Raw genomic sequence first — 25,771 nt, 5'->3', positions numbered from 1 at the left:
ATCACTCATCACTCCCCAAATCTACCACCTTACGCCTTTGCATAGAGCAGCCCCTCCTCCTAGAAACCACTTATCTTTCTTCACCTGGTGACCTCATCCTTCGAGGCCTGACTCAACGTCACCTCTGACCCAACCTCTGCCCTCTGCTCCCACAGCCCCCCTGCCTTCCTCTGCTAGAGCCCTTCTCGGTGGATGCCTGTGTCTCCCCGGAGGACATGGGCTGTGTCTTCACCTTTGCATCTCTGTTGCCTATCATCATATCTGGCCTTGCGTCACTGCTGAGTAAATATTTACCCTATAGTTGAGCAGTGAATGAAAGACTGCTTTGTTAAATATTAAGGCCTGTACAAATGTGAGGGATTCTTAGTTAAATACGATAGCTGGTGACCTTTAGACACTGCCTGGTCCTTAGGATCTCTCGGGAGAGGCGTTTTCTACATCTTGGAAGCACACCCCTGACAATCTTTATGGACTTGCATGTAGATACGTGTTGGGGTGTGTGAGTGCAGATGAATGTGCGTGCATGTGTGTGAAACGATGTGTGGGGGGCATGTCTGCGTGTCTATCATTTGAGAGCCGGCTGCGTGGGTATTTGTGAGCATGTGTGTGTGTGTGCGTGTGTGTGTGTATAAGTGTTCACTTGTATATAGTACACAAAGGTTCTAGTTCCAGACAATGCTGGTCACTGCTCTGTCCCTCTTCCACCCAGCCCCCCAGAGGCTCCACATGTCCCCTAACACTTCTGAGGGGACATCCCATGTAACCTTTCCCAGAGACACTTGCAGACCAAGTTTGCTCTTTCCTAACTGCTGCCATTAAAGCTACTATTTGGGGCATCTGGGAACGGAGATGGGAGAGGTTCTTAGAGTCTCCACCTGGGCCTCAGGGCAAAGCCTATGAGCTGACCACCGAAGTCTACTGTCCCCCTTTCGTGGGCTCAGTCCAGACCGCATTCCCCAGCCAACTGTGCACTTAGTGGTGTCCAGGTGGCGAGTTCTGGCCAATGGAATATGGTGGCAGCAGTGTGTGCACCTCTGCCCCAGGCCTTACAAGAGCGGGAGTACTTGCCCGACTCTCCTTCCCCTCTGCTGGCTGGACCCTGGGTGCAGTGACCAGCCTTGGCCAGGCAGATGACAACAAGGCCCACCCGAGGGATGCTGGAGACCGGGTGCCTGAGTCTCCACGTGAGGAAGGCCTCCTGATTAAGCCGGTAAACCACCCTGGACTCTCAGGAGAGCGAGAAATCGAATTCTGCCGTGTTTGGGCCTTTACGCATTTGCATTCATTTGCTGTGGTAGTTGGCCTCTCCTGGCTAATCCAGGCCCCTGCAGATAGGATGAGGTGAACTTGAGAAGTCTGTTATGTGCAGGTGTGACAGAGAAAAAGAGGGCGTGAGTGTGTGTGGGGGTGACTGAAGAGGTGCGTGTGTCTTTGTGTAAGAGGAAGAAGTCGGTGCTGGTGTCTACACAAGAAATGCGATTCTTGCCTTCCTGGAACCGTCAGCAAACGCCACCTCTTTTACCTCCAGCCTCCATCCCCCTCAGCTCCCAGCATCACCACTTTTAGGTGCTCTCCTCTCCCCTCCCCCATCGATGATGCACCGACTGCCTGCTGAGCCCCAGCACTAATTTGGAGACACCATGTCAAGCTGCCCTCACTCCACTTCCCCCGCTCTGCACCCTCATTACTGGCTCTTCACAGAATCACCAGCCTGCCAACCTCTCTGGCCAGCCATGACATCTCAGGGCACATGAAAGGGACTCATTAAACCAAGGCAAGCAGCCTGGCTCCCCTCTACCTGCCAGCCCCAAAGGGGCCTGTTTGCTTTCCTGCACAACTGCAAGGGAGCAGAGGAGATGTGGCTGGTTCTATCTGGCGTAAGATTCATTGAGTACGTACTATAAGCCCGGCACTTGACAGGCTGGGCCTCTGATTCTGCACATGGACTCTATGAGGTAGGAATAATTATCCCCGCACTACAGATGAAGAAACTGAGGCTCAGGCAGATCGGTCACCTGCTCAAGGTCACACAGCTGGAAGGCGGCTGAGCCAGCGTTGTTAGCCAGGGCTGCCAGGCCACCAAGCGTGGTCTTCCCTACACTGTATTACCTTGAACTGAATTGAGCAGAATCAGATTGTAGCAGGAAGCAAGTCTTACAGTCAGGGTAACTATGTGACAGCAATTAAAAATCAAAACCAGAAACATATTACTACAAAGGCAGCTAACATTTATTGAACACACTATATGTCAAGCAGTGTTCTGAGTACTCTACCTGTATTAATTAATTTAATCCTCACAGCAACTCTATGAGGGAGGTACTAATATTATCCCCATTTTACAGAAGAAGAAATCAAGGCTCAGAGAAGTTAAGTGATTTGCCCAAGGTCTCATAGAGAGAATGTTTGTGCCTAGCCAAGATTTGAAGCCAGCACTGTCACATTATTTCAATAAATGCTCTTGATAACCCTGGGAAGTACCTTTCGGAATTATGCTCCCCATTTTAGAGACGGGTATTAACTGATTTACCCCCTATAGCTAATTAGTGGTAGAGATGAGAGTCCCATGAGGGTTGTTTTGCTACTTCTGAATGCTCATGGGAGGTCTGAAGGAAGTGAGGGAGCTATGTGGATGTCTGTGGGCAGTTTTCCCACAGAGGGAGCTGCCAGTGCAATGGCCCTGAGGCAGGAGCCATGAGGAGGCCGGTATGACAGAAACAGAGTGAGGGAAAGGGAGAGTGGTAGGAAATGAAGTCACCAAGGTAGTAGCCAGGAGCCAGGTCCTAGAGGCCTTGCAAACACATTGTGTCTTGTGTGCCAACTCTGAGGATTTGCTGGGTGCCAGTTTTGAGAAGGATTCTGAGGCTGTGTTCAAACTCAGTGGGACAGAGTGCTATGGATCTGTTTTATATTTGTTGTTTCTAGTCTCAGGATCAGAGAGCCATTAGAAGTACTGGAAATACCAGTACAAGTGGTAGAATCCCCTCTTCTGGTTTTGGTGCCAGATGCTGGCCTTCCCTGAATTCACGGCCCTGAGTGATAACAGGGGAAGGCCCATGGCTGTTCTTCAGAGCAGGATTACCATAGAGCTGGCGTGACTCAGTGAGGGCTCCAAGAATCAGGAGCCTCTCATTAACTTCTGAGACAGACCAGGGGGCGGGGGCCAGGCTCTGTCGCTGCCCTACTGCCTGTGCCCCTCCTGAGAATATGGGGCTCCCCTGGGTGCCCTGAGACACTCTGTCTTATTGGCAATGACTTTGCCCCATCGGCAAGTAAAGGAGGCACATTCAACATGACTGAGATTCTGAGGCAGAGAACACCAATATCCATTCCCACAGCCCTCAGAACAGCAGGCAGGGTGGGGATCAAAACTCTTGGTTGCATTGGCCTCTGGATGAACTCTCTTGCTCCCCTCCCCCCACCTCTCCTCTACAAGCAGCCAGAGGGATCCTGTTAAAATCCAGATCAGATCAAGCCCTTCCTCTGCTCAATGACCCCAGTGAGGCCTGTCTCATGTAGTCAAAGTCCTGACGTGACCCCCAAGACCCCCTGTGACCTGCCTCTCACCCCTCCGAGTTCCTCTCCTCCTACTTACCCTGCTAACTCTGCACCAGTCACCTGGCCTCCCTGCTGTTCCTCAGGGTGTTGCCAAGGGTGCTTCTGCCACAGGGCCTTTGCAGCACCTGTTGCCCTTGCCTGGATGCTCTTTCTCCAGATGTCCATATGCTCTCTGCCTCACCTCTTTCAATTCAGCTCCAATGTCACCTCCTCTGACCGTCCCGTTTAACATTGAGGGCTTCCCCCATCTTTACCTTGACCCCCCCCAGCCCCTTACTATGCTCCATCTCTTCCCATTACACTTTTATTGCCTGGCAGACACTATCATTTGCTTATTTACCAGGCCTCCTGTTAATTCTCTCTCTCTCTCCTTCCACTCCTAAGAGCAGGCTTTTTTGTCTGCTTTGTTCCCTGATGTTTCCCCAGCCTCTAGAACAACACTCGGCACATAGTAGGCCCTCAAAAACAGTCTGTAGGGCAGGTGAATGAAATGAATGTTCTGTATCGGCACTGTCCAATACAGTAGCCATACGTGGCCTTTTGAATTGAACTTCAAACTAATTAAATTTAAATGAAATTAAAAACTCAGTTCCTCAGTCACGTTAGGCACACTTCAAGGGCTCAGTAGTCACATGTGGCCAGCGGCTGCCACACTGGACAGCGCAGCTGGGGGGCAGCCCACCATCTCAGAGTTCTACTGGCCGGGGCTCTTGTTATGCCCTCTGGCAGGTGGTAGGAATCCTGCCATTTCCTATGTGAGTCCTGGCGCCCCAAACAGATGGGCCAGGCCGGGGAGGCTTGTCCAGCTCAGGGACAGCTCCCGCACCAGGACAATTGGTCTTGAAGGCTTCAGTCCGGGCCTCTGCGCTCTCTGTCTCCCCAGGCGTTCTCTCCATGACGCTGGACAGCTTCATCCCTTCTTTTTGGTTCTTCCAGCTTCCCTCGATTCCTGGGGCCTCCAAGTTCAGTGGGGTCTCTCTGGGGCTCCCCCAGGCCTGACTCAAGCTCGTCTGCTCCCCAGCAGTGCTCTGACTCTCCACCTCCCACTCAGCCTGTGGTCCAGCCCCTTCCCAAGACTCTGTCCTGCGGCAGTACCACCTCCCTTTACCCGCGGTCCACAGGCTGGGCCAGCCCTGGGCCAAACTGAGGCTTTGGGCCCCTCTGGTCCTCCGTTGCTATACCCTGTTCCTGCTTTTCCACTTCCCATCTACTAGTTACCCTTGTACTTCTGTTGTGTAAGTCTCTATTCAGAAAACTCCCTGATAAATCCAATCACCATGATGAACGTCACCCCTCTCAGGAATAGTGACCATTAGAAAGAGAGGCGGCAGAGGGCAGTGGTGAGGAGCACAGAGTCTCGAGCTAGACTGCTGGGGTCAAACGCTGGTTCTGCCTCTTCCTAGCAGTAATCACTTACTGTGGGCCATTCCTTTACCTGTCTGTGCCTTAGTTTCCTAGAAATACCCTATTTCTGGAAAAAATGGGGCATTTATAATCTCTGCTCTATAGGGTTATTATGAGGTTTGAATGAGTCATGACTCATAAGGAACCCGGGTCAGTGTCTGGCACACAGTAAACTCCACTGGAGGGTTTGTTATATAAAGGGTGGGTGATGCTGAACTAGAAGTAATGTATCTCTGATCGTGGAAATCCAGGCCTCGAGGGTTTGTGGCTGGCAAATCTCATGCAAGCTAGACCCTGGGAGACGTGAGCAGCACCTGGATCCTGGCTGGGCTGATAGGAGACATCGTGGCTTCAACACTCACAGCAGCAGGACATGTTCCCCCCTGCGTGTGACTCCAAAAGTCTTTTCCAGAAGAAATGTGGTGACAATGTTAGTCCAGCCCTGGCTGAGTGAATGAAGGGATTACTGGAAATTCAACCAAAGTGAGCCAAGCCCCAGCAGGCTGTCTCTTCACTCATCTCCCCAGAGTACGGGCTTACCTGGTGACAGGTGAGGATCTGACCTGGGGAGGCCCTGCCTTTGCTCCCTGACTCGGGAAATGTGACAGATCAAGTTGCCTGGCAAGGGTTTGGGAAATCGCCAGCCCCCATGTTTGGCTGGGACGACAGTATCACGGAGCAAGTTCCATCCTGTTCCATGGTGCTCCTTCATCAAGGGGATAAAGCCGGGAGTGAGAGTGTGAGCCTGGGACTGGACCACCAGGGTCCAAAGCCCAGTGCCATTGCTTACCGGCTGTGTGACCTTGGGCAAGCCACTTAACCTCTCTGTAAAGGGGGACAGATGATAGGGCCTCCCTCACAGAGGTGCTCTGAGGACGAAATGAGTCAGTGCCTGTAATTTAAACCATGCCTGATCCATCGCGAACTTAGCATATGTAGTGATTCTGACTGAGGGAGTCATCTGGCCCCAACAAGGACGGAGATGAATCCCGCAGCCTGAGGTTAGATTAAATACCGGCTAGCGAGGCAGGTACACAGCCCAGCTCAGGGGCCAGCCAGCTGAGCTCTGGCGGTCTGTCTCTGCTGCTGGCCCCAGCCTGCCCTCCAGCCTAGCACTTCTCTGGCTGACCCACCAAGATGATGCCGGCTCTTTCTAGTTCTCCCTGTGCCATCTCCACTCACAGACCACAGGAAAGCAGGGTTGAGGGGGCCCATCGACCCCCTGGCTGTCAGCGCTCCACTCACACACTTCCAGGGACACGCCAGGCAGGCCCCCATCCCCCAGCTTCGCGCATCTCCGAGCTGCTCAGAATCCCTGCTCACGTTGCTATGGTCTGACAGCTGCTGCTTGGTCCCACCGGCCCCAACTCAACCCCACAGAGACACCCGGGACAGGGTGTTTCTTTCTTGAACACATTTCAGCGCTTCCCAAATTGTGCACCAGCTCCCTCACCCCACCTTGAGTTTCCACTTCTCCAGAGTGAACATTTCCATTCCTTCCCACCATCTTTTCGGGACACGCTTTCCAGCTTGCCTCGCAGCTGCTCCTCACTGATCACACGCCAATCTGTCTTTGGCCCTCCTCTGTGTGTATGGGGGCGGTGGGCGGGGTCTGAACCAGAGAACAGAGTCACGTTCCCCCAACCAGACATCCTGCTTCTCCTGGGGCCCCCCACCCAAGACAACACGGGACTTTCTGGAAGCTGCATCGCCTCGGTGGCTCACACTGACCAGGTGGCTAATGGAAACGCCCTGTGATTTCCCCAGGGCTGCAGTTAAGCCACGTTGCTCCTATTCTGTCCCCTAAAGCATCGTTTCTACCATCGTAGGCTGAGCCGACCCAGGCGAGGTCCCCTCCCCACATCAGGCCTTTTTCTCTATATATATATCTTTATCTCTCTCTCTGTTTCTCCTCATCCAAGTTTCTATGGATGTGGAACTTTTTCCTGCCTCTAATTGTCCTTAGCTCCCAACCCCCAAGGATTGGGTGGGCACATCACAGGAAAAAAAAAAAAAAATGTGGGCTTTGGGATCTGACAGAAATCTCTCTTCGAAGGCTGGTTCTGCCCCTGACCAACGGTGTGACTCGGGGTCAGTTTTTCTTCTCTCTGAACCCAATTTGCTCATGTATGAAATGGGACTAGCGGTCCCAACCCCCTGTGCTGAATGCGAGACATTAAGTGCTCTGGGGAAAACGTGACTGCCCTCTCCTCTCCCTTCCCAGGGCCATTCAGTACTCCAGTGACGACGACGATGGCCACGATCGTTGCCATTTATCTCCTCAAGGAGCTGAGAAAAGCTTGCTCAATAACGATTCATCACTTACAGAAGAAATGCAGAAGGTGTCAGACCAATTATACCTCGTTGTAAACACAGGAGTGAACAAAGCCGCCAGCCGCCTCCGAACGCACTAGAACAACCGGCAGACGCCAAGTCGGTGCCACCCAATGATGTACCTGATCAGACAACTCTGCCCAGTTAGCAGATCCATAATTTCCCAGGGGCACCACGCAGGGGCAAAGTCACCTGTGGCACCAACTCCTTAAAACGGCTATGATGGTACTCACTTCAGCTGCACATATACTCAAATTGGAATGATGTAGAAGAGATTACTATGGTCCTTGCACAAGGATGACATGCAAATTCGTGAAGCATTCCATACTTTTATGAAATTCTGACACATGTTACAGCTTGGATGAATCTTGAGGACATTATGCTAAATGAAATAAGCCCGAAACAAAAGGACAAATATTGTGTGTTTCCCCTTATATGAGGTACCAGAGGGGTCAAATTCATAGACTGAAAGTAGAAGAGTGTTTGCCAGGGGGAGGAGGAAATGAGGAGTTAGTATCGGATAGGTACAGAGTTTCAGTCTGGGATGATGAAAAAGTTGTGAAGATGGATGGTGGTGATGGTTGCACACAAATGTGAATATACTTATGGCCCCTGCACCGTACACTTAAAAATGGTTAAAATGGTAAATTTTATGTTATGTGTATTTTAGCACAATAACAAAGTGGCCAAAAAGATGCTATCACAAAGCAAAGGCTGCCAGGTGGGCAGGAAGAGGAGAGTTTGTTGGTGTCATTTGTCACTTCAGTGTGGCTGATGCACACTCAGGTGCAGTCACCACCGGCAGGGACCTTGTGGTTCTGTTGTTGCCAGGCTTGGTTGGCCCAGTCAGGTCTGGGGAGGGCATAGGGTGGGGCAGAGTGGCCCCCTGGCCTTCTGCTTGTTCTTTGACATCTGTCCTGTTGTTGAAGAACAAGGCAGCTCCAGAGCAGAACTTGGCACACACCAAATGCACGCAAAGAGGTTGCAGAAGATAAAGCATGGTGGTTCCCAGCATCCGCTGCGCTGTCAGCTGGATCTGGGTTCAAATCTCATTCTGCCACTGACTGACTAGTTGTGTGACCTGAGGCAGATTATCTAACCCTCTCTGTCTTAGTTACATAGAATGCTAGTACCTGCTTTGTAGGAATAGTGTCAGGATTAAATGAGGAAAAGTGTGTCAAACATTTGGCATGACTCCTGGCAATAAATCAGGGAACAGCAAACACAAGGTTTTGTTTGAATGGCAATGGTGACGTCAGTGATGACCCTTGATAGAAAAAGTCAAGATGATATGAAGTCCTCAGTCATCTCATGGATGGGTTTTGGGGCCCTGCCTTTTCCCCCAGTTCTAATCCCCTCCCTCTGTCAGATCAGAAGCTCCTTGAAGAAGGCAACTTTATCACCCCCCAGGTAAGTTTGTGCTATGGTGTAAAAAGCTTACTGACTGTGCAATGTAGGTAAGTCGCTTCATATCTCTGAGCCTCACTCAGTTTTCTTGCCTGCAAAATGGGTTAATAGTATTGATCCTATGGCATCTTTGTGAAGCTTAATTACAGTGATATTTGTTCAGTACTGAGTACAGTGCATAGGCTATATTTGTGCAATAAAAAGCAGCCATCAGTAGAAACTAACACAACATTTTAAATCAACTATACTCCAATAAAATTTTTTTTAAAAATAGCAGTAATCAGTATTACCTTTAGTAACTTGGCAATAAGTGATTGTGCTGTTTCTTAAATAAACCTCAGAATTTATTGAAAAACAAAAGCAGCCATGATGATACTTGGATTAGGTGTCTGAAGATCAAGTTCAAATCCTAGCCCTGACAGCTGCTAGCTGAGGGATCTTGAACCAGAAGATTGTTGGGAAAACCTACCAAGCTCCTTGGATGTACTTGGTAAAGTGCTCACAAAGTTGAGGTGTCAGTTTTTATAATGGGGACCCTCAGAACCCCTGCATGAATGAGTGACTGAGAAACTGACAGGCACCTCCCTGAGGGCTGCCAAAGCTGCATGCCTGGAGGCTGGACTCCACGACTAAGAGGCCTGCCCGACTTCCGGCTCGCTAAGCTGCAGCGCCGGAGTGCCTGCTGCCTCACCCCGAGGAGAGACGCCCTTTCCAGCTGGTGGTCTGGAGGAGCCGGCTTAGCAATTCTCCAGCCTGTGTTTCTGCTGATCCTGCCCTGAACACCTCCGCCTCTAACAAGCAGTCTGGCCGGGATGGGACGAATCAGGTCAGGAGAGAAACAACCTCTGAAGTGAGACCTCATTGGGCAGTGGGAAGGTCACTCTGTCCAGTCAAGTGGATGGAGGAGCAGAGCTGTCCCCACCCACCAAATAGTCTCAAGTTCAGCTGGATGCACAAGGCTCTAACCCTGGCTCTCTCATGGAATTGCTGTGTGACCTTGGGCAAGTCACTTTCCTCCTCTGTGCTTCAATGTCCAATTCTGACATTCTAGAATTCCACAAGAATATCACCAGGAGAGGGGCGACAGGAGCAAGGGAGAAGCAGGAGGAGGGAAGGCGAGGCACAGCCATCAAAGAGCTGTGGGGGTTCGGGCACCAGGTCCCCAATTCTGAGGGCACATGGGATTTGGCAACAGAGTGACTGGGGCTCTGGGCTTAAATCCTGACTCATAACTTACGGGCTACATAATCTTTACCCCAGCACTTAACTTACCAGAACTTCAGTCCTGTTTGTAAAACCAGTCTGCAAACCTAATTTGCAGAGTCATATGAGGATTAGAAATAAAGTATGGAAAGCACTGGCATGTGATATATACTCAATAGACCATATATGTACCTAGTGAATGCTTACCTACTTTATCATCTAACATCTATCTATCATCTGTCCATATCTATCTATCTATTTATCTATCTATCTATGTATCTATCTATCTATCTATCTATCATCATAGTTTTTATGGAGAATACTAACACCATCCAACCCACCCATCTCCCAGAAGGACCTCTGGCAGTGGCGAAGGTGAACTATCTGGGGGGAATGGTGGGTTGCCTGGGGGTTGGCACTTTGTGCTGAGTGGGAAGGTAAGCTTCACTGTGGAATTCCTTCATTTGTCAGGAGTTTTCAGGTGAGGCTGGCCTGGTCTAGAGGTGTATCGTCCTGGTTTTAACTGGGAATAACTGAAAGCAGTATTGTTGCCCTCCCCCTCCCCCTCCCCTCCCCAAGCCTGGGGCAGCAGCTCCTGTGGGGACAATGAGCCCCTAAATGTGCTTCAAGGTCCCTGGAGGATGGCCCTGTGGGTGTGTGATCTTAGTATGGAAGTAATCATGTGAGTAAATCTGATGTGAGTAAATCACAGACTTACATCTGTAACTTTCTGGTGGTCTCTCCAGCACTGTATATTGGGGTGCATGGGTCTGAGGCTCCAGAAATTGGTTCGCTTTCCTCCCTCTTCTGGTCCAGGCTGGGAGGGGTTTCGCTGGGCTGCAGAGGGGGCAAAAGGCGGGTGAGCGGCCTGCCCCTCTCCCACCCACACAGGCGGGATGGAGGCTGAAGCCCGGCGGGGGAGCTGTGTGTGTGTCCACTGACTGGTGTGTATGCGTGTAGGTGTGTTGTGTGTGTGTGTGTGTGTGTGTGTGTGTCTACTGACCAGAGTAGAAGCATCACTGGTGTGTGAGTAGGTGAGAGGAGGGTGTTGGCTTGAGGCTGTGAGCCTCTGTGAGCATTTACAGGAGGTGAGCATTTGAATGAGTCAGAGCCTGGAGAAAACACCCTCCAGGAGTCCGCAAGGCTCCTCGTGGTCTGGCCCCACTACCTCCCTGCCCCGTCTCCTGGACTCTGCCCCTCGCTCTCTCCCGCTGCTGCGGCCACCCTGGTCCCCGTTGCTCCTCAGACATGCTCCAGCCTTGAGGCCTCGCCCCGACTGGTCCCTCTGCCTGAAATGCCCTTCCCGTAGACCTCTGTTTGGCTCACCTCCTTCAAGTCTTGGTCCTGTCTCACCTTCTCAGTGAGGCCCGCCGGGCCACCCTATTTAATATTGCAATTTGCCCACCCCCTCCCCCAGCCCCTTACCCTGCTCTGCAGGTTCCTTTTTGCGTAACACTGATTTTCTCCCCTCACCTCTATACTTTGCCCATTTATCGTGCTTGTTGCCCGTTTCCCCCACGAGGACGAGGATGTCCAGGTGTTATGTTCACTGATGCACCCCGAGCACCCAGAACAGTAGCATTTATTTGACGGCATATTTGCCTCTAGTTTCTCATTTGTAACACGGGGACATTAAGAGAAGCTGTCCACTTCAGAGAGTTGTTGGGCAGATTAAATGAATGAATACCTAAAAGCATGGAGAACAGTGCTCGGCACACAGCTTAATACACGTTAGCTGTTGTTATTACACCCCATTACTGCTTGGGAGGTGGAATTGAGTGAGTGATCCATGTGAGGGATCCAGCACACCGGCAGTCACACAGGGGTGAAGGTGCTTACTAAACCCTTCTCGCTTCACTCCCACCCCACCCCTTAAAAATTCCCAGGAAGGAAAATTCCCTGATCTCTTCCAGTCATGGAACCCGTATTTTTGGGCCCTCTTTAGGTTAGGAAGTTAGTTATCAGTAAATTTACTATCTGTTCGGGTTTTGTTGTTGTTGTTTGTTTGTTTTTTATCAAAGGAGGAAGCAAGCAAGCCCCCAGCCTGCCCCACCCTGGGCTGCATAGCTCCCAGGTCCTATAGGTAGTTAATAGCATGTGACTAACAAGCACTTCCTTTGTTGGGTGCTTTGACTACGCAGCACCTGAGCCCAGGAGTCAGGTGCCCAGATTCTTCTCCCAGCTCTGCAACCCCCGATAGGCTGGATGACCTGGGGTACGTCCCATCCCCAATCTGAGTCTCTGCTCTTCCCTGGTAAGGGGTTGGGATTAGACCATTGCTAAAGTCTTTCCAGACTCTTCTGTTCATCCGATTTTTATGGAGCACCTGTTATGTGCCAGTGCTGCTAGAGGGGATACAGCAGTAAGCACAGGACACAAGTCCTTGTCCCATGAAGCTGACATTCTGGGCGGGGGGAGGGTGGACAGTAAATGATTAACACAATTGGTAAATTATGTACTATGTTAGAAAGTGGAGTGTGCTATGGGAAAAAGAAAAAGCATAGCTGATTAAGAGAAGGTGAAAGGGTTTGGGCGTGGGGTGGGCAGACTCAGCTCCATGTGGGCTGGTCAGGGATAACCTCCTTTAGCGGTGACATTTGAGGTGAAGGACATCTTACATTCCAGGAACCTACGAATCTCTGTGATTCTCTATTCCGTTTGGGGTCCCCTGGAGTCCCCATCTCTTATTTTCTCTCCTTCTCTGAGCACACTGAGCCCCAGCTTGGCCAGTGGGTGATGGGGCCAGAAGACACATCAGCCAAGTCCCCAATGGTGGTGAGTGATTTATCACCGTCTTTATTCACATTCCGATATTTCACGGCTCCCGTGGCTCTGATGGAATAAATATGACCTTTTATTCTTCACTTCGCTTAAGACTCAAGGTCAACAGCCCAGCTGCGATCTATCGGCTGCCCCCTCCACTGGCCGTCTGTGAGCCAGGGAGCCCCATGGCTGTCAGAGATTCATGGCACCACCTCCCAGCCCCACGCTCCGCCTGCCCCTAGGCACTGGGCCTGGGCCTTGCTTGGCTGAGGAAGCAGCAGCCACGGTGGCTCTGGGGGACCATGGCTTACTGAGGGCAGAGACCAAGCCATAAATCTCCCCCCTCTCCCCTGAGCACCCCCCATCACTAAGGTTGAACCCATGACCCGGGTTTCATTTCAGTCCTGGGAGGAGGCAGCCATGGGAAGGCCGAGCAGCCACGGTTCAAAGGGCAAGTCATACATTAGAACGCCAAGGGCACAGCCATCAGTTTTCTCAGCATGGAGAAGGGACGAAAAGGCATCAGCCTGCCTGTCTCAGATGGAACCCTCCAGGCCCTTCCGGCAGCCGAGGCCTCCTGCTTTCAGAGAAGCCTGGTTTTGCTTGTCAGACACCACCAGCACTCCTGGAAGTTCTTCCACTTGTCTAACGGAGACCCATCCCTGCAGCACCCGCCCCTTTCCTCTCGTTTCCTCCTTATGTGTGGGTGGTGGGTGGGATGGGATGGTCTTGTTCATACTTCCCCTGCTTCCTCGTGGTGGTCTGAGTGACACGGGCTGCTGGTCTGGGTTCGCTAATAGATTAGGTGGCTGGGAAGGGGCGGCTAGACAGTCTAGAAAGGAGACGCAGTCACTGGCCTCTATTTTGAACACACCACCTGTGACCCTAAGGTACCATCTTGCTCCTCTCCATCTTAACTCATGTCCTGGGAGGAAAAGGAGGGGTCAGGAGCTCTCTGGAGCACAGCCAACCTGGGTTTGAATTCTGGCTCTGCCACTTCCAAGCTGGGAGAACTTGGGCAGCTTACTTACCCTCTCTGATCCCAGAGATTCCTACCCTGCAAAGCGCCCATAATAGTCCCAGCTGTCTCCCAGGGGTTCTGTGCATGCTCGATGCGGGGGAGAAGCACAGAGCAAGCACTCAAATGCTAAATGTGTATTATCAAGGCCTCGAGGTGCGGACTCTAGAGCCAGCCCACCTGGGTTCAAATCCCAGGTGGGACACCTTGGGTAAGCTTCTTAACCTCTTCGGGCCTCAGTTTTCTCATCAGGATAATAACATCTCATGGGGATGTTGCAAGAATTAAATGAGCCAATAAATGGAAACCACTTAGAAGAGCACCTGGCACGTAATCATTTCTCAGAAAGGTCGGCTCTTATTAGCATCACCATTACTGGAGGAGAAACCATCTGCAATCACTTGGCACTTTTGACCTAAGCCCCATCAATTGGTTTTGTGATTTATAATCCACCAACCTCCAACCAAGTTTATAAAGGGCCTTGCCACATAAAAACACATATAAAACGAGATGAGTAAATTTTTAAAATGTTTTATGGCAGATCATGAGCCAGCAAGAAGGCTTGAACTAGAGGACCCCAAGATGTTTGCTGTGATGTCCAAACAGTAACCTCACTTATAACCCCCGCATACACACCAGGTTGCCACACAGCGCTGGGCCACTTCATCCCGGGAAGAGCCTAGGGAGGAGGGGGCGTGATGGCCTCAGAACATGTGAGGGGAGTGGCTTTGTTAGGGCCACCTTTTCAGTGTGGGACTTGGACCAGAGGAGGCCAGTGGGGCTGAGGCTGCCTTCAGATGAGGGGCACCCCCGGCCCATGAGGAACTGCCCCAGTCCACTTTGCTCTGGTCAGGCCACATCCAGCATACTGCCCACTGCTGGATCCCACACATGCAAAGGGATGGCACAACCTGGTACACATCTGAGGCAAGGGACCAGGAGATGTGCCACAGGACACACCCCAGGTCCCTTCCTGCTCCAGGGACAAACATGACAGCCCTTTACCTGTAATGCCTCCCACAACTCTTCACTGATTGCCCTCCTACTTGACCTTCTGGGTCACCTCCTCCAGGAAGCCTTCCCTGACCGCCCCAGGCTCTCATAGGCTCACACAGCTTATCACAGCCGTAGTATCTGAATCAGTGACTACACAAGTACCTAGTCCTTTAATGCCTGTCTCCCTGGGAAATGCGAGCTGCAGGAGGGCAGGGGTGTCCCATTCTCAGCTGTCTTCCCAGTAAGTGGCCCAGACCCAGCATCATAAATACCTCTTGAATGACTAAAAGTAAAAGGCAAAAATGGACGGTGGCAGGGAGGGAAGACGTTGCATCTGAAACAAATAGCACTAGGTGAACCATGAGAATTATCTGAAAAAAATAAATAGACATATTATGGAAGAAGAATGAGTTTTATTCCTGATGAGAATGAAGACAGAATCTAAGGCTAGGAGGTAGAGGGAGATGGAGTTTGGGGCCTGTAAGAAAAAACTTCTTAGCTTAAAGGCACCCAGCAGTGGTCTGGGCTCTTGAATAAAAAAGAGGGCAGGTTCCTGTGTCTGGAAGTTATCCCCACGTGGGGCCAGTCAGCATCCCAAGGAGGTGGTAGGAGTGGGGGTGATCAGTAGGAAGGGTGGTGGGCATCATAAGGATTCATGAACAAAGGAGAGGGCTGGCCTGGATGACTTTGAACTGCCCTCTTTTCACTCTGGACTTTTTTCAGTCTATGAGAGTAGCAAGAACTAGGCCCATTTTAAAGATGGAAGAACAGAGTCACAAGAGAGTTTTAACAAATGAACAGCTGAATTGGTCCCCAGACCTTGGCTTTTCCTCCCTCTCCCTGAGCTCTCTCAAGCCCTTGGCAATGTGTCCACAAAAGGGAACTAGGCTTTGAGGATGCCTGATGACCCCTTCCTGACCCCCTCTCCCTCCTCCTGTTAGAGCCTCCACTGTGCCCTCCATCATGTCTGCATCCTCTGTTGGCCAGTCCCAGAGGAAACCACTTGAGTATCTCCCATGACATATGCAAAGAAACACATCTCTAATGGTGGGATTTCAGATCTTCTGATCTTTTGTGAAGGCAGAATTTTTGGATGGGATTCTATTCCTAAGCCCACGCTAGGCAGGACGAGGGAGACTGGAGTTTGGGTCTGGACATGGGCACTCGTTTCCCGACCTCAGGAAGGTAGCTTCCACCCACTCACTTCTGCTGCAGGACAGAAGCTTCTTTCCAGCCCCCCTCCCTGAGGGAAAGGACTGCTGAACACCAGCCTAGCCAACCTGGGAATTTTCAAAGCCTCCCTGTTCCACTCAGACCTTCTTTAGATCAACAGTCAAAGCTTGGCGGAAAAGCAGCCTTGGGAACCAGCCCCTGGCACTGGCTCATAAACGGTGGCATTCTGACGGGTGGTAAAAATATCTCTCTGGTGTTCAGTGCCGGCTGCTGCCACCATCTCAGCTTCTAAGATCCTGTCTCCATGCCCAGAAACTCAGCAGCCTCCGCGCCTGTCCACACACACACCCCAGGAGACAGAACACAGGTCACCCAGCCCCTGACCACTGGTCACCCTCACACCCACAAACGCCACCCCAATTGTTGCAGCCAGGCACCAGCAAAAAACGCTCTTAAGAGCCACTAGAGAGGGAGATTTATTCTCAGAAATACTGCAGCGCATGTCTAATGAGCTAATTAAACAAGAACATAAATAATTACTCCCTATCAGAGTGAGAGGACTTGGGGGGAGGGTGGTGATGACTGAGGAGCTGGGACAGTGATGGGTGAGCTGTGATGCTCTGGAGGGGGAGATGGGAAACTCCTCTCCTCTGTGGCTGTGGGTTGGGCCTCAGCGAGGTTCCCGGGCCAGGGAGATGCAGCCCCAAGGAGTCTGTCAGAAAAATCATCACAAAATGCTGCTTTGTTCCCTACCTGAGTATTTCCTGCTCACTCACGTGCCCACGCCCTGACCTCCCTCCACCGTCATAACAAGCCCAAACGGGAAATTTTGGTGGAAGGGGTCCTTCCCCCCATTTTATGGATGTTGACGTTAAGGAGCAGGAGGGTCTCAAGACATTGCTAAGACCCCTGCAACCATCCTGTACCTGGTCTCCCTGCTTCCACCCCTGCCCCCTATAGTCTCTTTTCCACCCAGCTGCCAGAATCTTCTTTCTTAGTCACATCATGCCACTCTCCAGTGTTCAACCACCCAATGGCTCCCATCCCATTCCAGATAAAGTCCAAGGCCTCGCCATGGCCTGTGAGGCCCTACATGATGCAGCCCCATCCAGTTCTCTAACCTCATTCACTGTCACCCTTCCTCCAGACTCACTGGAGTCTTGCTGCGTCTCCAGCATCCTACCCTAAGGCCCTTTGCACTTGCTGTTTCCACTGCATGGCTCTTCCTCTCACTCCATTCAGGTCTCTGTTCCAAGTTCACTCTTTAGAGAGGCCATCTCTGACCACCCATATAAAACAGCAGCTCCCCAGTCTCTGTCTCCTTACACTACTTATTTTTCTTCCTAGTGCACATTTAAATTTATTCATCCCTCTCCTCCATAAGAATGTAAGCTCCTTGTAGACAAGGACTTTGCCTATCTTGTTCTAACGCTATGGTCTTGACTAGATTCTACTCCAAAGCAGACACAAAATAAGTATTTACTGATTGAATAAATAATAGTCTAGATACCAAACATCAAAGTGTGGTTTGTGCCTAGACTATTCAGTTCCAAATCCAGAGTTTCTCCACCACAGGTCATTTCTCCCCTCAGAACTTGACCATGGTTCCCCACTGCCAACAGGAGAAATCCTGAAGTCAGGACAGAGCACTGGCTACAAACTCCAGCTCCACCACCTCCAAGCTGGGGGACCTTGTAAGTCATGTCACCTCCCTATGGCTCAGAGTCTTCATCTGTCAAATGGCAATATCATACCTCACAGGGTTAATGTACCAAATAAGAGAATAAATTACCCAACACATCTTTAAAACAATATCTAGAATGTAGTAAGGGCTCAGTAAATATAGCTATTGTGTGTGACACTCAAGGCCACCCTCTGTCTGCCCTCTTCCATCTTCTCTGAACAAACGTTTTATTATTTCCCTAGACCAGAGGGTCTCAAAGAGTGGCCCCCAGATGGACAGCTCAGCATCCCTGGGAGAATGCATTAGAACTGCAGATTCTCCGACCCCACTCCAGACCGAATGAGTCAGGAGCTCAGGGGGGTTGGGCCCTGTATCAGTGTGCTAACAAGTCTGCCAGGTGATTCTGATGCGTGCTCAAGTCTGAGAACCACTGCACTAGAGACAGCCTTTCCACCAGGTAAGCCAGGTGTGGTAGATTGAGGTGTTGGACCTGTTTCTTCACTTCTCTTTAATAAGATAAAACCTCCACCGCCTTGCCGTGGCCTGACGGTGGGTGATATGCATGCCCTGCTTGGCCTTGTAACTTGCTTTGGCCCATGGGATTTAGCAGACGTAATGCCAGCAGAGGCTTGATGTTCGCTTCTTCACCTGCCCACTTGCATTTCTGCTCTCACCATGAGAAGAACATACTCTGGATGGTCACTACACCCTACCTGGGCTCCAGAATGAGATACACAGAGAAGGTCTACACCAGACCCGGAGCCTGGAGCCCAGCCCAGCTGAGACCAGGTGAACTCCAACCGACCTGCAGACCCACAAGTAAGAAGATTCAATAGGTTGTATGCCACATAGATTTTGAACTTGTTTGTCACACAGCATTATTGTGGTGACACTGACTAATACACTGGGGCTCTCAGGGGTCCTTGACCAGGGCTGATCATTCCTGCCTCGGCCTCTTTATTGCTTCCATCTAAAACAGCTAACCCCTCCCCTCCTCCTTCCAAATCCCACCTACTCCCCAGGACACAGCTTATACCTCACTCCACCTGCTCCCAGAAGCTCTGCCCCATCCAGCCACAGGATACACCCCTCCAACCCAGGCATGTGAATGCACTTCCATTAGCTCATGAAAAAGCTCAAGTGGATCAAGTTCACCAAGCAAGTTCATTTACATTTTCACCTTTTAGGTGGCTAATTACTAAACTGAAATGCCCCTTAACTTAGTATCATCACTAGCTAATTACCTGGTTAGAAGGTTAAGTGTCTTATAGTTCCGTGTGATGTTTAATTTCTGAACAAGTACCTTCTTGGCGATGCAACAGCAGTTAGTTCCCACATCTGGACCAGTACTCCCACCCACAGCATCAGCCCTGCAGCCACAGCACAAGTGGGAGCCCATCTTTGGAGCCCAGCCCCGCTAGAAATAGCTCTCTTTTGTAAATAGTTAATGAGCTTGTTCATGCGTGTTGCATGTCTCCGTGGCCCTGCTTTCACCTTGGGCTGGCATATCACAGTCTGTGGTTTTGTGTGATTCTGCTGGCTCACCACCCCCCACCACCTCTGAGGCTCTGAAGATGATGGGCATTAATCTGACTTCACGTTTGGAACCCTCTGTCACCTACGGGGTGCCCACTCTCGTCACACACACACATGCCAGACCACAGGCCTAATTGGCAAGGACTCAGACATCCCTCTCGGCTTCTCTCTCTGTCTCAGTGTCTCTAGAGATGAGAAAAGAGCACTCACAGAGTGGCAGAAAATCAGCCCAGATCACCTTCCTTCCCAGGCTGGCCTCAGCTAAACTACACACTGGCTACTGGCTCCTGGGATTTTGTGGGCAAGTGCCAAGAGACGTGGATGTCACGGACGCTTTCGCCCATACGGCTCTGTGGCGGTTGCACTCCTGCCCAACGTCCATCCTCTTCTAACTCCCCTGCAGAGCCCTGATTTTATTTGGGAAAGCAACATGCCTGAACAAATGACCAACTTTCTCAGACTCTGACGTGGACTGAGGAAACACAATGAGATGGAAGCAGGAGTCATTGGGTGGGACTTCTGGGGGACTCCTTAAAGGGGCTGACTCATCCAGAAGGTTGGTACCTGTCTTAGTTGGGCTTTCCCGGGAGCAGACTCTAAGATGAAGATTTGAGTGCCAGTAGTTTATTTGGGAGGTGGGCCCAGGATTCTCTGGAACGGGGAAGAAAGGCCAAACAGGCTGTTTCGCTAAGCAACTTACCCTTGTGAGCAATCTGGGCTCAGTCCTACTGGGACCCTCTGGGAGACAGCACAGAACATGCCTCAGCTGTCCTTCTTCTTTCCCCCTGGGGGATGAAGCTGGGGTGTTAATCCTCCAACTCCCTCTGGCATAGGGTGGGGCTGCTCCTGGGGATGTCAACTCTCCTGCACTTCAGCTGCCCTCCCTGTGGGCTGGGCACACCTGAGGAAGTCCCAGGGGGAAGGGTCAGTGAGCCACATGTTAAAAGACTGCAACTGACCTAAGAAGGAGCTTCAGTCCCTGAGGTCCATGGAACTCCCATACCAGCCCTGAGCTATATCCCTCTGGAATTCCATTACATGACAGAAACAAACCCCCAATTTTGTCAAACCACTACAGTCAGATCTTTGCTACGAGAAGCACTTCACACTATCTGAAGATGCTCTTCCTCACGTCTTACATCTTTTATCATTTCACAACATCCTTGTGAGTTATTATCATCCCCATTCTGCAGATGAGAAGCCTGAGGCTCAGAGAAGGAAAGGGAGGGGGATAAGAGACCACGTCTGGAGCCCTGGATTCGATCCTCCTGGTATTAATCACTAAGCCTCAGCTGAGGGGTGAGAAAAATGACTCCAGCAACTAAAATGCACAAGATGCTTTTGTTTCCTAAATGTTTCACATACTTTACCTCTTTGGAGATAACCCCATTTGAAGGGGTTTGTATTTCAATGTTATAGATGAAGCAAAGTCTCAGAGTGGTGAGATGACCAGGGCAAGGTAGAGCGGGATGGGAACCCAGGTCTCCTGACTTCTTCCCTCATCAGAAGTTCAGAGACCAAACCCCAGCCGTGGGATTTACAGCAGCTCTGCCCACCAGTACCGCCCATTCCCTAGGTACAACAGCCCAATGCTGAACACACATCAGAGTCACTGGGGGAGCTTTAATGACACGGATGCCTGGGCCCCACCCCAAGCTGACTCAGGATCCCTTGGAGAGAGGATACAGCTCCCCATGGATTCCGGTGCACAGCTAGGCTTGGGGAACACTGGGGTGGTGGGAAACCTCAGGCTCCAGGTCAGAATGCCTGGGTTTCACACTTCCCCCACCCACAGTTCTCCTGCAGCTGTTACGAGGTTGAAAGGAGCTGGCTGCTGTGAACATGTTTGGGGGAAATTCTAGTTGTCAGATGAGTGTTTGTGTTTGGTGTCATTTGGATGGCTGCCACCACCAGCATGATCCCCAAGTCCCAGACACTCCTCAAGCCTAGCCCCTCCCTCTATAAACCTTCTTTGGTAATTTCCTGGTGAGAAATAAGTAATATCCCCACCCCCACCCCCAAACCAACCAAATGTATATAAAATTAACAAGGGACTGGTTCTCTGGTTCTCACTTACTAGAGGGGGAAAAGCCACATTCCAAAAGAAAGGTAGACTGGATGCACAATTCTACTCCCTTTACTCCTGCTAATTATTTCTCCCTTCGAAGATGTCTTCAGACAGAACTTTTTGAGAATAATGAAGGAATGACAAGTAGAGAATTTAGTCACTTCTGAACAGGTGCCCTGAAGGTTTTTGAATCTGAGTGGAGTCATCTTCTTGTGCAGAGCAGGAGGGGCAGGATGATAAAGTGGTGATATGATTTGAGATGCTCTTGGAAGGCACCCCTGAAAAATTTCTCTCCTATGCACAAACTTGCTGTGGGTTTTGAAATTCCACCATTAGAGGTTCACTGCTTTGGGTCTTTCAGAGTTTCCAATTGAACTGCAAAGATTTCTGAAAGGGGTGACACCTTATACCTTGATCTCTTAAAACTCTATCAGATTGTTTTCCCAGTTTACAGTTCTCTTAGAGTAAGGTTTTGAAGAATGGAGCCACAAGAAGAAGGCTGGAGAACAGGGACAAAAAGAGGGGGCTAAGAAAGGAAAGTGGGCAGGCTCCTAATAACAATAAGTAATGATACATATCCTGTACTTCACAGTTGGCTATGAAAGATGCACTTTCAAATAGGTGATCTCATTCAGTTCATGCCACTGTCTATATAACATATGCAGAAAGGAATCTCTGTTCCCATTTTACAGACAAGAAAACAGAGACTGACAGTGATGCAGTGTTTTGCCCATGATCCCAAGACTAGTAAATGGTAGAGTTAGGGTGCACACTCAGGTTCTAGAAGTGCTAGCTGCCTCTTTGTCGTCTCTATATTACTGGCAGTGCATTGTGCCTAGTTTTAAAAAACTACATTTCCCAGCCTCCCTTGCAGACATGTGTGGCCAAAAGAGATATAAGCAGAAGTTATTGGGTAGAGCTTCAGAGAACCTCCTCCCCTTTGCCCTCTGGCCCTTCTGCTTTTTATCTTTCCTGCTGTATAGAAAGGAGATGTGAAAGCTAGAGTGCCAGCAGCCATTTTGCACCATGAGGGAACCTTAAGGACAGAAACTATGTGCTGAGGATGGCAGGTCAGAGAGGCAGGAGCTGGGCCCTTGGTGGCCATGCTTCCCAGAAACCCAGGCTAAACTCTCTTCCACTGGACTTCTCTTACACAAGAGACATAAACCCTTATGAACTTAAATCTCATTAGGTTAAGTTTTCTATTCATCCTAATTGCTACGGCTAGGCCTTAGAAATGTGGGGAAAGCAACTAAAGCTGGAAGAGAAAATCTCAGCAGACTCCCAGTGGGTTACCCCATCCTTCCAAGAAAAAGAAGTTATAGTTGGTGCCCCTCAGCCCAAGTCTCCAGCCTTAAGGAAAACTCCTTGAGATATCAGTGAGATGTGCCCCACAGCATGGTACCTGGCATTGGATGTAGGGCACCACATTTCTAGTCTTTGCTTTGTGGAACCTTGGGAAATCCACTCAATTCATTAAAGACTTAGTTTCACCATCTATAAAATGGGTATAATATTTGTCCTGTCCATCTCTGCTTGTGGATATCAGATTTCAATTGTCAAGCAATGTAAAAGAAATTTAGAAAAATATAAAACCCAAGGCAGGCTGATCTGGCTCTGACCAGGGAGTTGCCGGGGATCTTTCTACCCCACCCACCCCAATTTCCTCCTTTACACCTTTTTTCCTCTGCCTGTCAGGGTTCAATCCACTGTTTCAGGAGAAGCTGAGATGTCAAAGAAGCAGCTGAGTCAAAGAACATTCCCCCTGCATAGGTGTCAGGTTTTGCATATGGCATGACCCTTCCTTTAGGGAGCACCTGTCCCTAGCAGTTTCTCCCCATATCCACAAGATCCCAGGTTCATCAGTAAATTTCCCTCCACCCCAAGGTGGAGAGGGCTACATTTTCATGGGGTAGGGGGGACCAACTGAGGTGTTGATTCATAAGATTCTGATGGGGTAGAAACTGGCTGAATCTGCCATTTTATTCTTTCCCCAGATGGGAAACAGAGCCACAGTAAAAAAAACAATGGCCCAACCCCAGCCCTGCAAAACTCTGTGGGGTGGTTCAGTCTCCCCCAAGGTGGGGAGTATGTCTGACAATCATGGAAGAATATGGCATGGAAAGGGGGGGGTCTGAAGATAATTGGGGGGGCGGGGCATGGAATGGCTACTATCTTCTACCACCTTCAGGTCTCTTGCCTCATAACCCCTCACTTTTTCTACACGGAGATGATGACAGCAGAATAAGCTGCACAAAGACAAAGCTGCATCCTGGCTAATTCCACACTGTGCTATAGAAGTATGCTGGCTGTTCCGCTGGCCCTCCTGGGGACTGTTCCAACATCATGCCTGGAGGCAATTGTTTGTGAATGTCATTTGGGCTGCTAATGACATGCAGGGCACTTAACTTACCATGTCACGTGGGGGATGAGGCAGAGCTGGGATGGGCTTCTGCTTTCTCATGGGAGAGGGGAGGCCCCCTTCTTTCTGACTCCCCTCTCGCCATCCTTCCTCTTCCCCTCAATGACTCCTCCCCACCCCCCTGACACTGTCCCCATTAATGCTAGCCACTTCCTGAAAGGGCAGGCCCTGGGGCAGACAGATGGGGGAGCTGGCCCTCCCCAGTCACACGGGAAACAGGCCAGGCCCCACTCGTGGACTGTACGTGTCCAGCATGACCCAGGGCTGCCGGCAGGGCTCAGCCGTGTGTACTCAGAGAAGGCAAATGGCTTGGGAAGTCAGCAAAAACCATTAGATAATTAGGGAGCTAATTATCTGATTTAAAAAAATAAAAGCGAGACACTATTTCATAGCCAAATTCAAATCCTGAGTTATCCATGGCTTGGAATTAGCCATGCCTCTGCTCCCCCTTCCTGGTATATAGAATAGAACCTGATGTTTCAGACACAGCTCACAGCCCCCAGGGCTTCTGTAGGCCCATGGTGTTGGTCAATGGTGACCTGTCAATGACGTGTCCAATCTGGCTGGACAACTGAGCCTCCACCAAGGTCCCTGTCTGTGGCCTCAGGCCCCAGGGCTTAAACCCCTATGAGACAGGGCACCCTTAACCTGGGAGGCAAGATGCCATGTGGCCCCAGCTGGCAAAAGCAGGTAGATTTAGCAAGTGTGATAACCATATTGTCTTGATCATGGGGTAATAAGAAAACAGAGCCATAGACCATCAGGGTCGGCTCACTTAAGTCAAATGTTACAGTTAGGCTGACCACTCGGCATCCCCGGCATGGAGTTAGCCGGGTTCTGCTTGAACCCTTCCGGTACAGGCAGCTCACTACCTTATGGCAGCCCTTGTTTATTCTGCTGTTGGGCAGCTCTGATGTTCATTTCCATTCTGTTCAGTTCACCAGGTGTTGACTCAATAGCTGTTGTGGGCCAGGACTTACTAGGAGCTGGGGATACAGAGATGAGTAGGTATGACTAGCACATGCTAGAGAGGAAGAAAGACACATTTTGCAGCCAGATGGAGAGCAATGAGGTAGGTACAGATGCTGCTATTGGAATTTTTTATTGTAATGGGTCCATGCCTGCTTTCGTGTGTGTGTGTGTGTGTGTGTGTGTGTGTGTGTGTGTGTGTGTGTTCCTCTCTCCTACTCATACATTCTTTGAATAAATTAAGGGATATATGACTCCTTTCCCAAATCCTGTCATCTCCAAGGTAACCTCTGCCCATCTCACAAGATTCTAGAATCCCATTCTCATCAACGGATCTCTGGATATATTGCCATTGGTAAAGATAATCTCTTGAGACTCTGTCATCCTGTATTAAACGTGTTACAGCTCCACTCCGACCAGCTTGAATGATTCAGTGATTAAAATCGTAACCTCCCATGATCTGAGCACTTCACCTCTGCTAACACAACCCAAAATTACAGGAGTCTTTTGGCAGCTCCATCACTTTGCGGCCATGATGTCCTTGAGATCAGCTAAAACTCTGAGCCGATGCCACACAAAATTCCAGTCAAGCCAGATGTGCCTCACCTTGAACTCATGCAGTTGAGTTTTTGAACCGAAAGAGAATACATATTTCCTGTGTCATTATCCATGTCAATAAGAAAACATACTTAGCAGTACAGAATGGGGGCAGGTATGGGCACAAGGCAGAGGCTTTCTCCCATGCTCACATCAATTTGTTAAGCACCTGATTACTTGACCAGTTACAAGTCCACTTCACCAGTTCACACGTCTCCATTTTGGCCCAAACACAGGGTGAGATTTTGTCAAGTGTCCTTTACGATTGTGATACGCTCTGTTTACGGCAGTGAGTCACAGCCAGTGGAAACTCCTAGGACGTTTTCCAACAGCATCTATCACCCCAGAGGTTCTGGCCCACTTCCCCCGTGGAGATGCATAGGTGTGGGGTCTTGTGGAGAATCCTGTGTCAGGAGGGATGTCATTGAGGAGGGCTGCCCTCGTGAATGACAAGAAGGCAGATTAAAAGAACTACTGGGTCACAAACTAGTGAATATAACAAAAAAGAAACAGACTCACAGATATAGAGAACAAACTAGTGGTTACCAGTGGGTGGGAGGGGCAAAATTGGGGTAGGAGATTAAGAAGTACAAACTATTATGTTTAAAGCAAATAAGCTACAATGATATATTGTACAACACA

The 25,771-nt window shown here is 50.2% G+C and overlaps 1 protein-coding gene and 1 non-coding gene across 2 annotated transcripts in view; one reads left to right on the top strand and one right to left on the bottom strand.

Annotated features, from left to right (window-relative positions):
- Positions 1-25,771, bottom strand: part of LRFN2 (leucine rich repeat and fibronectin type III domain containing 2) — a 177,823-nt gene that overhangs the window by 4,283 nt on the left and 147,769 nt on the right. The gene's annotated exons all lie outside the window — the stretch shown is intronic.
- On the top strand, positions 7,519-7,625 carry LOC118904567. The gene has a single exon (XR_005022021.1). It is a non-coding gene; the product is annotated as a U6 spliceosomal RNA (small nuclear RNA).

This window comes from Balaenoptera musculus, chromosome 11 (genome assembly GCF_009873245.2).
Source record: "Balaenoptera musculus isolate JJ_BM4_2016_0621 chromosome 11, mBalMus1.pri.v3, whole genome shotgun sequence".
NCBI classification, from domain to species: Eukaryota; Metazoa; Chordata; class Mammalia; order Artiodactyla; family Balaenopteridae; genus Balaenoptera; species Balaenoptera musculus.
Note: the sequence above shows the minus strand (reverse complement) of the source record. Positions and strands in the feature narration are given on the sequence as shown.